Source organism: Schistocerca gregaria, chromosome 4 (assembly GCF_023897955.1).
Source record: "Schistocerca gregaria isolate iqSchGreg1 chromosome 4, iqSchGreg1.2, whole genome shotgun sequence".
Taxonomy (NCBI): Eukaryota; Metazoa; Arthropoda; class Insecta; order Orthoptera; family Acrididae; genus Schistocerca; species Schistocerca gregaria.
The window spans coordinates 337,861,451-337,879,201 of NC_064923.1; the positions used below are offsets into that span (position 1 = coordinate 337,861,451).

General features: G+C 41.2%; 1 protein-coding gene and 1 non-coding gene across 2 annotated transcripts in view; one reads left to right on the forward strand and one right to left on the reverse strand.

Moving 5' to 3' along the window:
* The window catches only part of LOC126266708 (tryptophan 5-hydroxylase 1), a 240,407-nt gene that overhangs the window by 24,523 nt on the left and 198,133 nt on the right, over positions 1-17,751 (forward strand). The gene's annotated exons all lie outside the window — the stretch shown is intronic.
* Trnas-aga (transfer RNA serine (anticodon AGA)) lies at positions 4,286-4,360 on the reverse strand. Its single transcript has one exon. It is a non-coding gene; the product is annotated as a tRNA-Ser (tRNA).

The window sequence follows — 17,751 nt, forward strand, 5'->3', positions numbered from 1 at the left end:
ATTTGCAGCTCTGTGAATATAGGGTAGGAGTCAATCAGGTTGAATTCCTAGTAAGACCTAGAAGGCCTTCTGGATACCCAAGTGGGTGATGTGGGAGTGGAGGTTTAGGATGGTTGGGCGGAACGAAGGGATAAGGGTTGTCGTGGTGGGGGTATGTGCCATCGCGAAGCGACCCAACGATCTTCTTCGTTACAGCGCTTGCGCTGTACATATCCGGGAGCGGGAGGAATGGATCTTCTTCCCACTCTTCTTCTTGCGCTGCTACTTCAGTGACCTCCTTGTGCTGTGTCGCCTCCCCTTCGGCAGGCTCGTCGGTCTGCGTGGCCACCGTCGCGAACTCCCTCTCACGTGAAGGAGTCGTCTGGGTGGCGGTGTCTTCAGTTGTGGCGGGAACTTCTTTGGCTGAGCGCAGCTCCTGCGTCAGCACAGCAGTCTGACGCCGAGCCTCGCCCAGTTCCGCCAGCATGGCCGCCCTCTCTTCCGCCATGGCAGATTTGAAGGCGGACATCGCTTCTTGTACGGCGTCGTTAAGGCGCCTGGTGACTACGTCTTCAGTGCAAGTGACCACCTCTTCGTGTGTGGTGGTCACTTGCTTCTGCGTCATCTTCCCCGGCCCGCACCAATTTCTTCTGTAGCCGCAGGAACGCGCATTGGCCGCATGTGCGCCGCCGCAATTGGCGCAGGTACACGGGGCGTCCTTCTGCTTTTTGCAGTCGCGTGTGTCGTGTGCTTGCGCACACTTCAAGCACGCAACTGCTCCACTGCACTGATTGGCGACGTGGCCAAGCTTTTGGCAGCGAAAGCACTGCGCTGCAGTCTTCCTCTTCTTCTTGCCGGGTGTCCCTGCTAACGTGAGCAGCAACTCCGCCAAGGCAGCAGCTTTGCGTCCCCTTCCGCGTCCCGTCATCACGAGTGGCAACAGCGACAATCAGCTATGCGTACCTCACCGCAGAGTGAGCGGGAATGTCATCTACGTATGTCTCAGCTGTGTGTATGGACACTGACAGGCAGTGGTTATTCTGACAGTAAGAGGAGAGGTTTAAATAATGGTTGGTGCCGAACACTGGTGACAGCTCTGTTTGCCTTATTCTGGCATATGTTTGTGTCTATGCCGAAGATAAAGAATGAATAAGCATTTCGTACAGTTTTTATTTGTTATTCAAACCGCAATAACGCTGCAAAAATCAAATTAAGGTGTGGACATGTAACTCTGAACAAAACTGCAACTCCAACTGCAACTGGTTGCTGATTATTTCGGTACATAACATACTAAAACTACATCAACAAAATCTAAATGTCAGAAAACAAAACTTTTGATCTAAAGTTTATATCGAACGTACAAGGATGTCATCGACTAGCAAGTCGCGTACTGAGAATCGTTTTTGTTGAAGAAACAGCTTATGAGTGATGTGCATGAGAGAATCGCATTGACCATGATATTTAGAGCGCCGTAACTAACTCGTGCTAAGCTATTCTGCCCCTAAGTCCTCATGATGTCTTATCAGCAATTACTTGTATGCAAGGTTCTGAATCTAGGAAGAACTGCGAGTTTGTCTGAGCTCGCTGACGTGCTGATACAGCGAGGCGAAGACCAATGGAAGAGACGCTCCACGCATCTCCGATTTTTGTTTTACTAACTGGAGACCACACCACAGTACGTTTTCTACTGTTTAATGACGCCTTTGAAACACAGACGGCATACTTCCCGAGCATATCGTCGATGGAAGGCATAATTCGACGCCAGAATTTGAACAGTCACTACAGAGACGTTTATCAGCGCACCCCCAACTAGCACCCGTACTACGCCGCTTACTACATCCACGTGTCACGGAACCATTTGGATGGTACCGGAGAACCCACTACATGTGTTCCACATTCAGAAGACGCACACAATAAAATCACCTCATTTCGCATCTCGCATATACAAGAGAGGATTATAAAGTAACGTACAATAATTTTTTCTCCCCTGGTATTGAGCTGCAATGTCGAAATTTCACGACTATATAGTTTAAAGTTTGCGCTGCAGAGGGTATTTTGTTTTCAAGTGCAGCTCTATCGAGAGAAACCCGACTACGAAACAAATATGGCGCACATGTTACTGTTGTCAACTTCTGAAGAGCAGCGTAGTGTACTTTGTTATTTCTGGACCAAAGGGCATCAACCGAGTGAAATTCATAGAGACATGCTGGCATGTATGGGGACGATTGTATGGACCGGATCATTGTCTGTATGTGGTGTGTATTCTTCCAACAGAGCCGTGTGAATCTTTGTGCTTCGCCATACTCCGGGCGGCCGGTAATACTGCAAGCCATTGAGGGAGCAATTTTGAACGACCGGCGTGTGTAACTGTGAATGTTATCGTAACATTTCGTATGGTACGGTGTACGATGTTGTTAATAACAAGTCGAAATTTCGTAAAGTTAGTGGTCGCGGGGTATCTAAGAACCTGACAGACAACCACAAGGGCCAGCGAACGATGACAAGCTTGGATCACTTAACGCTTTACAACGCAGAAGGGCATGACTTTCTGAAAAGAATCGCCACTGGTGATGAGCCGTGGGCGTACCACTACATGCCCTAAACAGAGCAGGCCTCTACGGAGTGAAAATATGTTAATTCCCCAGTATGAAAAAAATTCAAACTGACTCAGTGTGCTAGTAAAGTGCTTGTTACAGTGTTCTGGGATAAGCACTGTGTGTTATTGGTGGACTTTGCCGAACACAGGACCACTGTGAATTCTGTAGCCTACATTAAAACTTCGGTTAGGATGCGCCGTGCCCTTCGTGATAAACGCCACAGCATTAATGCTGACAACGTTAAACTTCTTCATGAGAAAGCTCGTCCCCATTTTGCTGCTGCTGTTTGTGAGAAAACCGGCAGACTTGGGTGGAAAGTGCTCCAGCATGCACCATACAGTCCGGAGATCACACAGTCGCACTTTCATGTGTTTGGTTCCATGAATAAATTCATGGCCGGGTAATGCTTTGCGACAGATACGGAAATCAGCAGTGCTCAGATGGCTATATTCCAAACAAACAGGCTTCTAAGAACAGGTCATATTGAAACTGGTACCACGATCGGAGAAATATGTTGAGAACTTTGCTGACTAAGTAAAGAACTAGGAAAAGATGTAAGTTCATTTGTGATTTTTTAATTTTGTTACCAGTGAAAATTTTAGCAATAAAATTATTGAGCGTCGTTACTTACCGATCTTCCCTTGTAATTTACGCACGAATTTTTTTCAACCCCTATGGCCAAGCGGTTCTAGGCCCTTGAGTCGGGAACCGCGCTGCTCCTACGATCGCAGGTTCGAATCCTGCCTCGTGCATGAATGTGTGTGATCTCCTTAGCTTAGTTAGGTTCAGGTAGTTCTAAGTCTAGGGGAATGATGACCTCAGAACTTAAGTCCCATAGTGGAAAGAGCCTTTTGAACCTTTTTTTTTTTTTTTTTGTTGCAACAAAGTGATATTCAGACTTGAGGCCTATTTTATTTGTCTCATTTATACAAACAGTCGACATAGGCACATCAGATTGCTGTCGTATCTCAATATAAAACACTTCTGATAAAATTTGGACTGGAAGCGCTGGCAATCATCTTCTACAACATACACTTGTGCTGTAAGCTTAAGCGAATCAGCTTATCACCAGTTACTGCACATCAAACATACAGACCTGGTGGATACAAAAGCGCTTGCTGTGCCCGTCAAGCTCTGGTCTTATTGCTACGGACCTCCAGCACATTACTATGCTGATGCGCGACCACAGCCAATTGCCGATTTTATTGATCACAAGATACGTCTAGCACGACTTGTGCACCTGATTTGAAGTGTTTCTTCTTCTTTTTTCCACCATCCGAATCACTAACATGTTTCACGGTGTGAAACAGAAGCCTACCAAGCTCAATCGCTATCAGTGGTCATCGTTTACAAAAAGGCATTTAATGAGGTTCAGATTATGCTGTTTGAACACATGCTGGAACTTTGAGTTGTGATTCAATGAAGTGTCACGTTCCTACAATATTCACGAAGCTATACAGTCATCTCATGCGCGTAATTCACAATAATATAAAATGTTCCTGGACCATAAATGATCATTGTGTCATCCTTCCTCAAAGTTCGTCACTGAGACCCAGCACCGTCTTTCATTTCTGCCCGTTGCAACACTCACATCATGAAGAAATTGCGCAAGAAAAAAGTAAGATAGTGACAAGTCAGCTATGTAAAATAATTATTTATAAAATATTCATAAACTACCCAGTCGAAACTTCCTGGCAGATTAAAACTGTGTGCCCGACCGAGACTCGAACTCGGGACCTTTGCCTTTCTCGGGCAAGTGCTCTACCAACTGAGCTACCGAAGCACGACTCAGGCCCGGTACTCACAGCTTTACTTCTGCCAGTACCTCATTCTGGAAACATCCCCCAGGCTGTGGCTAAACCATGTCTCCGCAATATCCATTCTTTCAGGAGTGCTAGTTCTGCAGGTTTCGCAGGAGAGCTTCTGTAAAGTTTGGAATGTAGGAGACGAGGTACTGGCAGAAGTAAAGCTGTGAGTACCGGGCGTGAGTCGTGCTCCGGTAGCTCAGTTGGTAGAGCACTTGCCCGCGAAAGGCAAAGGTCCGGAGTTCGAGTCTCGGTCAGGCACACAGTTTTAATCTGCCAGGAAGTTTCATATCAGCGCACACTCCGCTGCAGAGTGAAAATCTCATTCTGGAACTACCCAGTCAATTTAAGATATTTCAAAAAATCGAGGAGCATATGATCACTTTACTTAAGATATCGCAGTACTTGACGTGTCATTGCAGGAGATCTCGCACGACGTTACGTGTGACGTCTGCTTGGGAGTGCACAAGTTGGATAATTACGCCACTAGAGGGAAGCCCCTGTCATGCGCGTCTGTGGAGCTCGCATATAGGACGCGTCTTTGGGCATCACCGCACGCTTAAGTGACTTGGTCTGCGGTTAGATGTTGACAACCTTACTGTAATAACACGCAGCTCCCCTGCCAACGTAGGTACATCAGTGTCTCATAACGGTCACACCGTTCCTCATACAGCGGCTGTGGTTGGCTTCCAACGACTGCGCCAATGTAAAAGTTCAGTAACGCTACACAAAATAAATTAGTTCAAATCGAAGAACACTTATTTACTGAAACCCACAAATACTTTAACATTCATCCCTGGTTGCACATTTAATCTGTGTAATACAAATAAAACATTGTTCTGCGTCAGACTCTCGTTTATTTTTTCTAGGCGTTTCGATGATTCTCATTATCATCTTCAGGTGTAGAATTGTTTGTTTACATAGCTGGTTTCGGTGAAGAGCACAAACGATTTTTCACAGTAGCAGATGAAGGGCAGAGTAGGTTACGTTGCGTATTTTGCTAATGATACAAATTGTTTATTTGGAAAAGGCGCTTTTGAGGTCACAAACATGAATTTCTGACTGTGAATTGACTAACAGACGCCTGTACTCTTCACCGAGGCGAGCTATGTAAATAAGCAGTTCTCCAACTGAAGACGATGGTGTGAACCATCGAAAAGCGTAATGGCAAAATAAACAAGTGACTGACGAAGAAAATTCTTTTGTCATAAGGTGTAGGCTTTCACGGCCGGCGTCTTCATTAATTAAGACTTCTAGGCTAAGATCCCATGGTCGAACAGTAGAAATTCTTCCTCCCGACGTTTCGTTGCCAGTCGCGGGCAACATCTACCGAGGTGAGTATTTGTTTCCCCCGCGGAGTTCGACGACGGTTTTACCCTCTCAGGCGTGGACTGTCACGTGCTGTCGGGGCTCAAAAAAATTATTCAAATGGCGCTGAGCACTATGGGACTTAACATCTCAGGTCATCAGTCCCCTAGAGTTTAGAACTACTTAAACCTAACTAACCTAAGCACATCACTCACATCCATGCCCGAGACTGGATTCGAACCTGCGTCGTAGCGGTCGCGCGGTTCCAGACTGAAGTGCCTAGAACCGCTCGACCACCAGCGGCCGGCTGTCCGGGCTCGTCTTTTGACAGAGTTTTGGAGACATTTTACTGATCGTAAACGTTTCGGATCGGATGCCGGTTCATCCATGGCTTTACCGAGGAGTGACATGTTTTTATGCGAACTTGCACCTTGGAAATCGTGGCACATGTGGCATTAGTTTTATGTGACCTGAAGATATACCTACAGGGTATGAAACCGGTGATCATACAGTGAAAAACACAACATACACCTATTGCGGATTTGGACTTTCAATCCCTTTAATATAGGCTATTTTACCATCTTTGATTTTAGTTGTTTGATTGTTCTTCACTTTATGTAGAAGTTCTTTAGCTGAGGTTGCTCGATCTATAAGGTTATTTGATGTTCACTTGTCACTGATCCCGATGCACCAATCATTGTAACAACAGAGCTTGAGTATTACACAAATTTTCCATAGCAGCGGTAAGGTACTGGAACCTGTTCACATTGACAATGGAAAATCAATTTGTTGTGTCATCTAGAACAAATTGCAAACAGATTAGTGTTCTCAGTCAACTTTATAATTTAACGAGAAGGCACTGCCAACGTTCCAACAAGAAATGTCCACTCCACTAAAATTGTCACCAAATAAAGTCCCATGACGAGCACAAACACCAAAGTTAGGAGAGAAAAGGGCAACTATGTCCACTACTACGTTTGACTGCGCGGAAGTCATCACTGTAATTCAGGAGAAACGTAGAAAGTGCACTGTACCGTACACTCTCACACCTGGAAATACCTTGTGTCATGATCCACTTCAGTGGCTACTTGTGAGTGCCCTTGCGCCATCCGACCCTTCCTTGTAGTCAAGTTGTGCTGTATATTTAATTTTTCCCCAATTCTATTCAGTACTTATCTGTCATTCGTTATGCATCTAATCTCTACCATCGTTCTATACCGCCACATTTCATTTCTGTACAAGGATGCACTCTGAAGAGATACCTTCAAAAAGAACACAAAAATTTGTATTAGATTTTACCAAATGCTCATTTCTTAGAAATACTTTTCGTGCTGTAGCCAGTCTGCATTTTATATCCTCTGTGCTTCGGCCAAAATTATTTATTTTGCTGTCTTATTAGCAAACCTCATCTACTACTTTTAGTTTCTCCTCTCCTAACCTATGGTTTAGCTGTTGTTATTCTTTCGCTTTTCCTCTTAACAGTCACATCATAAACAGTCCACGTGGGCGGGTTTGAAGGGTTGACATGTCCCTGATTGAGCGGTTACTCTGGTGACATGTAGTTACTAGTCCACATTCGAAGTCATTGAGATCTTGTGACTAATGCTGCTGTTACCGCTTATCTACTGACAACACTCGTCTCCTTTTACGCTCGCGGGTCCGACTCACGTGACGTCACGTTGTCAATTCCGCATTACATATGGGTGTCTGCATACTTTCGAGCGGATAGTGTATGTATGCGCCGCGCGGGATTAGCCGAGCGGTCTGGGAAGCTGCAGGCTTGGATTGTGCGGCTGGTCCCGGCGGCGGTTCGAATCCTCCCTCGAGCACGGGTGTGTGTGTTTGTCCTTAGGATAATTTAGTTTAAGTAGTGTGTAAGCTTAGGAACTGGTGACCTTAGCAGTTAACTCCCATAAGATTTCACACTCATTTGAACATTTTTTGTGTATGTATGTAGCTTAGACGATGCTTGGATTTTTGCTTTGTAAGCACTAAACGAACCCTTAAAGGGACTGTTTCTCCGAGATCAAGCACACTACAGCACCTATTGGCTTAAACCTTTGGGACGCAGCTGCGTCATTCAGTCTCAGAATATTCCTTACCATACTGTTCGAGAATTAGAATGGTTTTCAGGACAAACATTTTGTAGCAAGATACGTGGAGAAGTACCTCCTCTGGCGATGTTTGCTGCTATCTACTGTTCTACTATTCTCCCGGTAGATTCGTTATAGTTACTTGTAAAAAAACTTCACTCGATGATCTTTCCCGTCTTCCCGAATCTTTCTATGGACATCTGCATACCATTTGTCTCAGCTTTTACGTATTCGCAATACTGGTTTTCGACTGAGCTGCAAACAAGAGCTGTTAAGCGATCCTGGATCATACTGTTCTACAAATACATTTTTGCGCGTTTAGGACAAGAAAAACTCCTTACAAAAGAAACACTTGAAAGAAACACTTGCTACAAGAATGGTAGCAGTTAGACAAAACTGTTTCAAAGCTTCTGGAAATATTTGATCAGTTTCATTCTGAATCATTGTTTTGATAACGCCTCTCAGAGTGCCAGAGAGATCGTTTCTTTACGCTGGGAAGAAAATACAGAATCAAATTGTACACATAACTGCGATTGAAGGACGCAATGAATCCAAACAGTCTACAGGGAAATGCTGAAAATAATTGGCGAACTGAGTAGCATCGCCTGGTTTAAGCAAGAGTAGTTTAGCATGACGTGAAAATTTTGTTTCCAATTATGTTACAATATTATCCAATACCTCGTAATACGTCTGTCTGCATTTTGACATCAAAGGATTGCCAATGCATTAATCCCTCATTTCAGGTCTGGCAATGGAAATAATTGAGCGTTCCGTGGAATTTAAATAGTCTAGCAGTTTAGCTTCATTTCTTAAGTTTTTCATGTAAGCTTCGCATTCTGAGGAAGAATTATTGCAAAACTGTGCTTCATTGACTTTGTTCTGAAGAATGTTGATAAGCAGTTTGGTCTTCAAAAATATGCTTGGAAAAATAGCGAGAAGGAAAAAGAAGTCAAGGCCTATAAGGCTATTTGTCAAACTACTGATTTCTCTTGTAGCCGTTACTCTAGAGTATGGACTGCTAATTATTTCATTTAAAACCTCAATGAGCCCCAGACGACTTTCGTGAATGCCAGGCATTATTCTTGTGTTATTCTTCCATCTCGTTTCACTGTTTGAAGGAATGCATTTACCAAAAATGCTGTCGACAATTGCTTTTCGTTTGGAAGAATGATGGAAGAAAGGAAAGCTCTGAAGCGTGGAGAAAATAAAACTTAGTGGTTTTATACAAGACAGCTCTGCTGCAAAGCTAAATCCAAAAAATGTACAAAATAGAGAGCAAAGAGAACTTGGGAGGGGGGAGGTGAGGGGGAGGGACAGCAATTTCATGAATCTTAGTTTGCAGCCATTTAGTTCCCCATATTCAGTGCACACGGGACAACTAACGCAAGAGATACCTAGGGAGGCGGCACCACAACTGTTGGCCTCCTATGCCACGAAGCGCACAGCAACATGACTGCAAAAGCCTATCCCCAATCATCTGTTCCTAGTAGTGACGTCATAGTCACCACGGCAACCGACTGTTTGCTGGCAGCCTGGACGACTCCGGCCTCCTCGCCATACGCTTCGCGCCTCTGGCTACCTTCGGTTTTGGTTAAGCTTTCGCCCTTTGACTTGCTGTGTAGTGCTGGTGATTTACAAGAAATAACGCAAGCTAAAATTTTTCACTCCCGCTGACAAAAATGCATAAAAGTTCACTATAAAAAATACCTATTGCTAGGACTGCTACAACCACTTCTAACAGGGAAAAATGAGAGGGCCGGCGTTCCTTGCCTCCCATGATCAGCCGCCACTGGCTGAAAGAACAAAAACTGCCAAGGTACTGTATTACAGTGCTGTGTTTTGTGGTCACGTCATCTCACAATATTTGAATTTAATTTCTGACCAAAGTTGATATCTTACTGTTAGAGTTAAGTCTTACATACGCCCACGTATTTGTTGTATTTCTATGGAATTAATATTGATAACATAGCTTTGATTAAAGAAGAAAATTATTGTCCTTGGTCAGAAGTAGAAGTTCAGATGTCTTGAGAGGAACATACCACTTTACTTATAGTCTCAATTATAGCGAGCCCTCTGCATTTACATGTGCATACACAGGAAAGTACGAGTTTTAATTATTAATGTTCACTTCAGTGTGACCAGAAAAATTGGTTGGCAGCAACCGCAAGCAAAAATCTGTGTGTGCAAAGTACTTAATACGAAGTGGACAAATAAGGACTCTTTCAGTCTGTGCAACGGGAAAATACTTCGTTCAGTTTACCGCGAACCGATCGCAGTTGTAAAATAAGATAATGTCCAATGTAGTTTTGAATTAAAACGTGCTGATTTGGCGAATGTGGATGCTAACGAAAGGAAGGTCAAGGCGTCGAATTCGCTAAAATCTTTGTCTAGCCAACAGCAATTTTTCAATAAAACAAAGACAGACAGTGAAGTGGCTACAAAAGTAAATTCCTTAACTTCTAGATAAGTTGCTGCTACTGGAAAACCTTTCACGGTAGGATATTTCTTAAAACGTGCCTGATGATCACGACATCAGAACTATATCCAGAAAAAAAATCAAAATTTTGAGAGCATAGGATTGTCTACGATGACAGTTCAAACAATAGTGCATCGTATGTCTATGAAATTCAACAACCAGTTGAGAGATAAAGCTGTACAATACGTGGTGTTGATAACAATTTCAGTATCAAAGAAGAATTGGCAGTTGTTTGTTCCACGGACGGTCGGACAATCCATGGAGACATCTCTAACGAAGCGAAAGAATGTTTCACTAAGAAACTGGGTTTAACTTTTAATAATATTGCAGCCACTTGCAACGATGGAGCAACTTTCATGTGTGAATAGTAATTGGTGCAGTAACACTACTGGAAGAATATGCTGGAAAAACAGTAAGCAAATTCCACTGCGTTGTTCATCAACAAGCGTTATGCAGCTACGTTCTATGATACGACCATATCATGATAGCTGTGGTTTCTGTTATCTGTTACATCCGATGAAGAGGGCTTAATCACCGAACATTTCGCGGTTTTCTTAAAGTAGGACGAAATTCGGGGATTTATAATATCATACGAATATGAATGTTAGTTAAGTTGTGTAAAGTACTGCAGCCCTTTTTTGCACTAAGAGAGGAAATAGACGATTTTATGAAAAATGATCCAAAGAACTCTCCTGAGTTGGAAAATAAAGATTAGAGAATACCTCATGTTTTTTTTTTTGTTTTTCATTGATATGACGGCTCACTTAAACGAGCTGCACTCAAAACGGAAGGGAAAGTCAGTTTCCCATCTGTTGGAAACAGTACGTGATTTCAAAATGAAGTTCACACTTTTCAAAAACTAATTTTCGAACGGAGATATGACTCATTTTACTGTTTGCAAAACAATTTCTTCAGAGAAACATGCTGTGACAGGAAGTAAAATTTCTCGCGATGTTGAAAAATTAATTGAATAATTCGAAAAGAGATTTGCGTTGTCAAAAGAAGAGAAAATCATTTTCAAGGTGGTTGAATACCCGCTTTCTGAAATCTCAGAAGAGATACCTGTGGACTTACAACTGAAGATCATAGAAATTAAGTTTTCACCAATATATAAAACTAAACTCAGGGAGTGTTGGTCTTTTTGATTTCTATAGGAGCTTGGACAAAAATAAATTTAATACTCTAAGAAACGCAGCAATAAAAGCATTCACCACGATTGGCAGCACTTACGTATGTGAACAAACATTTTCTGTTATGAAGTTAAATAATAGCAAATTTCACTCTTCTTTAACTAACGAACATTTATAAGACATACTAATAACTTCAACATCAAATATGACTCCTGACTTTGAAAAACTTGTAGTTTCCTTCAGACGCAATGCCTTAAGTTAACGTTTTGTTTCAGTTTATGATATTTTTACACTTTTTTCATAGGTAATAGTTTGTCATGCTAGTATGCTACTAAAACTACTCACTGTCGTTAAATTTGTCTTTGAATAAAAATACTATTTAAATAAGGTATTTATTCAATAGTTCAAAAATACATTTTATGTAGTTCACAAAGTATAATATTTTTGGTTGTTGCTACATCTATACCGTACGTCAGCTATATCTGTGTCACATTTAAACGAAAATATGTAATAAAATAATAATTAATAATTGGAATAATCATTAATTTTTATTAATTTTAAATATTATATTCAACACAATTGATCAAGAAGTCAACTGTGGCCAGCGTTTTAGAGTGTATTTTTTGTGTGTCCCTGGACTCCTTTTGAGTTGTGCAGCCCTGATCTAAGGCAGTCAGACAATATCACATTCCTTAATCACAATTACGAGGATCAGTATGAATGTGTGACCATCCAGGAGGATAACCAAGTAAGGATCAGCGTCATAAGCATATTAGCTGTGATGACATATCATTGAACAAAGTTTATAATGTAGAAACGTAAGTATAAAACAATACGGATTATAAGCAGTTTCTATAATATTTATGTCACAAACACATCGAATACAATGTCAGCCGGCACTCAAATGGATGAAAGAGCAGCTGGTACATCTTGGCATTACCAGGATCATAATCCTTCAGAAGTGATATGCTAATGAAATATAAATAAAGTCAGCAGTTGTATGTTAAGCATTTTATAAAGTACTTACAAGCTGACAACTGCCTTAACAAGACGTTTAAAACATAAGAGCTGGTGTTATCGATGCAATGTATATCTTAAAGGCAAGTAGTGTCACATTACTTACGATAGACAGCAAATAACGTAGTCCCCTTCGCTTTGTTTCCATATGTTTTTCGCATTGTTTTCAGCAAGTAAAAATACCCTGTGGAGTTCTGTTGCTAAGAATGTGTTCTAACCTTTCAGATGTTTTGGGAAGGAGATCTAGGCTGACCTCTCCTCTAAACCTTCATGTATGACATCAATTCTTAGTAATGATGATGATGATGTAAAAGAGTTTCAACATTGCACTCTAAGTTATCGAGACGTAAGACATGCCATCTTTCTACTATGAAAATACGATTTGTTCGACGTTGTCAAACTTAGATAGCTGGAAGACTCAAGGCTTCTATTCAACGTCACATGCAATGGATCCCGTTCACCTTAAGACAATGTCATGTCGTTCTGTATTACATATCACGTATCAGTGAGTTACCTTTAATACCGTGGTTAAAATTTTCCCTAAAGCATGGCTAAATTATGTTCAATTTCATGCAAGAATGCGCATCAAGAGCAATACGATCGAGTCTTTTATGCGGCATATTGCTTTACTTGCCAATGAAACAAGAAATTATGGTTCTGTTGTTAAAAAGTGTAACTATCGGTAATTACGGGAACGGAAACTAAAATCTAAAACTGCCTGACACTTTTTCGTATTGAGTGACAATTGGCACTTCTCACATCATTCAGATATCGTATCTAAGTCGTTTTTCAATTAGTTTGAGCTTCTCACGGCTTTACTAGACGATAAATGACAGCATCATCTGCAAACTATCTAAGAACGTTGCTGAGATTATCTCATAAATAGTTTATGTAGATTAGCAACAGCAGCATATTACACTTCCGTGGGTACCGTTAGATATCACTTCATTGTTACTCGATGATTTTTCGTCGATTACTACGTATTGTGGCTGTTCTGAGAGGAAATCTCAAATCTAGTTGCACAGATGAAGCGATACTCCACAGGAGTGCAATTTGATTAGATGGAAACAGTATCAAAAGTCTCCTGGAAATCTAGAAATGTGGAATCAGTTTCCCATGTCGATAGCATTCATTACGTCATGCAAATAAAGAGCTAGTTGTGTTTCACAAGAACGAGATATTGAATCCGTGCTGTGTGTGTGTCAATAGACTGTACCTTCGAGGTAATTTATAATGTTCTATCACAATATATGTTGAAAACTCCTATCGCAAATCGACTTTAGTAATATGGTTCTGTAATTCAGCGGATTACTCTTATTTCCTTTCTTGAGTATTGGCGTGACCTGTGCCATTTTCCAGTATCTTGGTACATCGACTCAAATAGAGGCATAATTTAATTTTAGTATTTGTTCCTTAAATATCAACTTGTGTGACTTGAAACGAAAATCGAAGATTTCCAGCACTGAGTTTCCTCTGTAACACACGCTGGGAACTGTAATACGTGTGCTTCTGAGAGTGCTACAATAGAACGATGATCAAAACCACAAGCTTCACGAAAGATACCGTCGAACCACGTTTCGAGAAGGCGAGTTCGACAGAATGTCTGTACGTTTCTATGAAGTAGATTAGCTTTCAAAAATTTAAGACGTAAATATACTGTAGATATGCAGTAGGATTCAAGGTAGACGGAGTTTCTAAATGATACTTAAGATAACTTGACTTCAGAAATACTTTTAAAACGATTTCCTACCTAATCCACTCAAGGGCAAAGTGAAACCTTGATTCATTCAGCAGAAGATGAGTCTGTTCTTTTGAGAAAGTCATAAAGTAAGACCCAAAGACAATTAACTTTAATCTCAAGTTTCGCTGACGCAGAGTTTTAATTGATCGATTCGTCGGCCGCTTTCGTGGGCATTCCATCCATATCTTGACTGCGGGCAGAATAAAAAGCCGTCTCAAATATCACAGCAGTTTCAATGCCTTATATTTCGGCAGCGTTTGTGCCATTGACTCATTAGAATTGCTACTACATATCGACAAATTTTACGTAAGCAGTGATGAGAGTAATTGCGAAGAAAATATTTTGCAATCGAGAAGGTAATCAGCAAGGAGCGGCACTGAGAATAATTAAGTAAGCCACACGAGAGTGTCACACATTTCTGTCGTTACATCTTGTGTCGTAATTCGTAATTTTTTTATTATTTGCAGTTTCGAAAGTTTTAGATATTTTGACAAACGCTGGTGGGGGCTGCTCGAACAGAAAATGCCCCAAGTACTTTCCCTCATCTCATGAAAACGACACAAACTGGGAGTGAACATAGAGATAACATTTTTTAAGGGTACGAGTATTGCACCCGCACCCACATCTGCAAATAACTACAAAGTTTATAGAAGGTAGTAGTTACGGTATATTAGGGCTCCATCCTATTCTGTTCATGGAAGGGTTGTGGACATGATTTTATTCTTCAGTGCTTTTGATGTCTCTGGCAGGATTACTAATAACGGTAACTGCCCAAAACCTAAGTGGGGGGGGGGGGGTCTCGTTTCTGCTTTACACCTGAGAATCATTGAAATTTTATTCGTATTTTAAACATTTGTGTGTTCACAAGGGAAATTCAGAAGCCGAATTGACGAATAACTTTTATCTTTCAAATACCCGTTAGGAGGATTACATCTGCGTCGTTTGTTGATATCAAACTTATTTTAGTACAAGTAGGTGGGAACTGTGATGTGGTAAAGCGATGACAGATAACTCTGTTAACATCTACCAATAATCTATTTGTGGATCATGTAAAAATAAAGAGAAATGAGTAAGCAACTAATTAACGGCTTAGTGGAGGTCAGTTCGTCGGCAAGAACAAAAGGTTCTTGCTATAACGCTACTGGTAAGTTCATGAAAAAAAGTTTGATTGTATACTATACTTTTAGTTCATCGGTAGCAACAGCAGGTAACACTACTAGTAAGTTCGTCGAAAAGGCTCATTGTATACGGCAGACAGATCTGTCAGTCGTTTGCTTTCTTGATTTTCGTAAAAGGAGGGACTTAGTTCATTCAACAGTTTTTTATAAGCTTGTACATGTTCTAGAAGCTTTCATAGTTTCGAACACGGAGACCGTTTTTCGATATTCACTCTGTTTCTGTCGCTGTAGTGATCTATTCGCGAAATCATGTTTTATTTCCATCTTTCACGTCAGGATTTGTAAGCCAATAGCTTTGTGTGAAGCGATTTGCGTCTGTCTTGTGGAAAGTTGTATCACACGTGACAGCTCCATCCAATATATTTATCGACCTGTCAGTCCGCGGGAGCGACTCGGGTAAGATGGGCCCTCTTCGTTCTTTCTTTTTTCGGTCGTCATTGTGAAGTTGAATATTTACCACAGGCTCTTCTGCCGTTGGCTGTGCTGTAAGGTTCCAGATTAGCTATCAGAATTTCTCCCACTCTTTGAATAAAACCTACAGCAAGCTTCAGCAGCCTAACAGCAAAACATATAAATGCTATGATCGATTCTCGACATGCTGTAAGCTCTTTCTACATAAAAGTTACTGCTTGCATTGAATCATACAGGCCTCTAATGACCGACGTACAAAATAAATACATAGGAATTCAGACTACCTATTTTGAAATAATAAAGCAATTTCATTCGCCATCCAGGTGGCATCCGGGGGCTGTTTTCGAACTCTGTTTTGATAGAGTTCACCTGTTGTTGTAGAGAGGATATAAAATATAGACTGGAAATGTCAAGGAAACCCTTTCTGAAGAAGAGAAATTTGTTAACATAGAGTATAGTTTTAAGTGTCAGGAAGTCGTTTCTGAAAGTATTTGTATGGAGTGTAGCCATATATGGAAGTGAAACATGGACGATAAATAGTTTAGACAAGAAGAGAAAAGAAGCTTTCGAAATGTGGTGCTACAGAAGAATGCTGTAGATGGGTGGATCACATAACTAATGAGGAGGTATTCAATAGAATTGGGGAGAAGAGGAGTTTGTGGCACAACTTGACTAGAAGAAGGGATCGGTTGGTAGGACATTTTCTTAGGCATCAAGGGATCACCAATTTAGTACTGGAGGACAGCGTGCAGGGTAAAAATCGTAGAGGGAGACCAAGACGTGAATACACTAAGCAGATTCAGAAGGATGTAGGGTGCAGTAGGTACTGGGAGATGAAGAAGCTTGCACAGGATAGAGTAGCATGGAGAGCTGCATCAAACCAGTCACAGGACTGAAGACCACAACAACAACTTGTTTTCTACAAGGTTCCGATGAGTGAAAGGCTAATTCAGTACGTAAACGGAGATGAAAAACTAATAGCCGTGGGTGACTATAATGCGATTGTAGAGGAAGGAGTAGAAGAAAGAGTTACGGGAGACTGTGGGCTTATTAGTACGAATGAGAGAGGAGAAACACTGTCTGAGTCCTGAAAGAAATTTCATCATGTTACAGCGAATAATATGGGCAAAAATCACAAGAAGAGGAGGTATACTTAGTAGAAGCCGTGAGATACGGACAGATTTCAATTAGATTACATCATGATCAGACAGAGATTTCAAAATCAGATATTGGATTGTATTGTAAGGCGTACCCAGGAGCAGATATAGACTCAGATCATAATTTAGTAATGATAAGAGTTTAAAGAGACTAGTGAGGAGTAAGTGAGATATGGAAGCAACTAAGGAATGAAGAGATACGATTGAAGTCCTCTCAGGCTACATATACTGTGATAATGAGTACCTCATTAGGCAGTTCAGTTGAACAGGAACGACATCTTTAAAAAGGGTAGTCTCAGAAGCTGTAAAGAAAACCTTACGTGCGAGGAAGGTAACTGGGAAGAAACCATGGATAACAGAAGAAATTGATTGACGAAACAAGGAAGTACAAAAATTTTCAGGGGGATTCAGGGATAAAGAAATAAAAGTCAGTTAGCAAGGAAATAAATATGAAGAGCAGCGAGGCTAAGGCAGAATGATTCCACGAAAAATGTGAAGAAATCGAAAAAAAGCAATGGTTATAACATTAAAGAGTGCAATTGGAATTCCATTGGTAAAAGGAGAGAGCGGATGGATGGAAACAGGACTCTGAATAACTCTATGAGGGAGAGGTCTGATAATGTGATAGATGAAACAGGAGCTGATAGGGAAGAGATAGGGGATCCACCGTATTAGAGTCAGTATTTAAAAGAGCTTTGGAGGACTTAAGAGCAAATAAGGCAGAAGGAATACATAACATTCCATCGGATTTACGTTAGTGTGTTGAATGTATAAGACTGCCGATATACCATCATACTTACGGAAAAAGATCACAATTCCGAACATACCAAGAGGCGATAAGTGCGAAAATTATCGAACA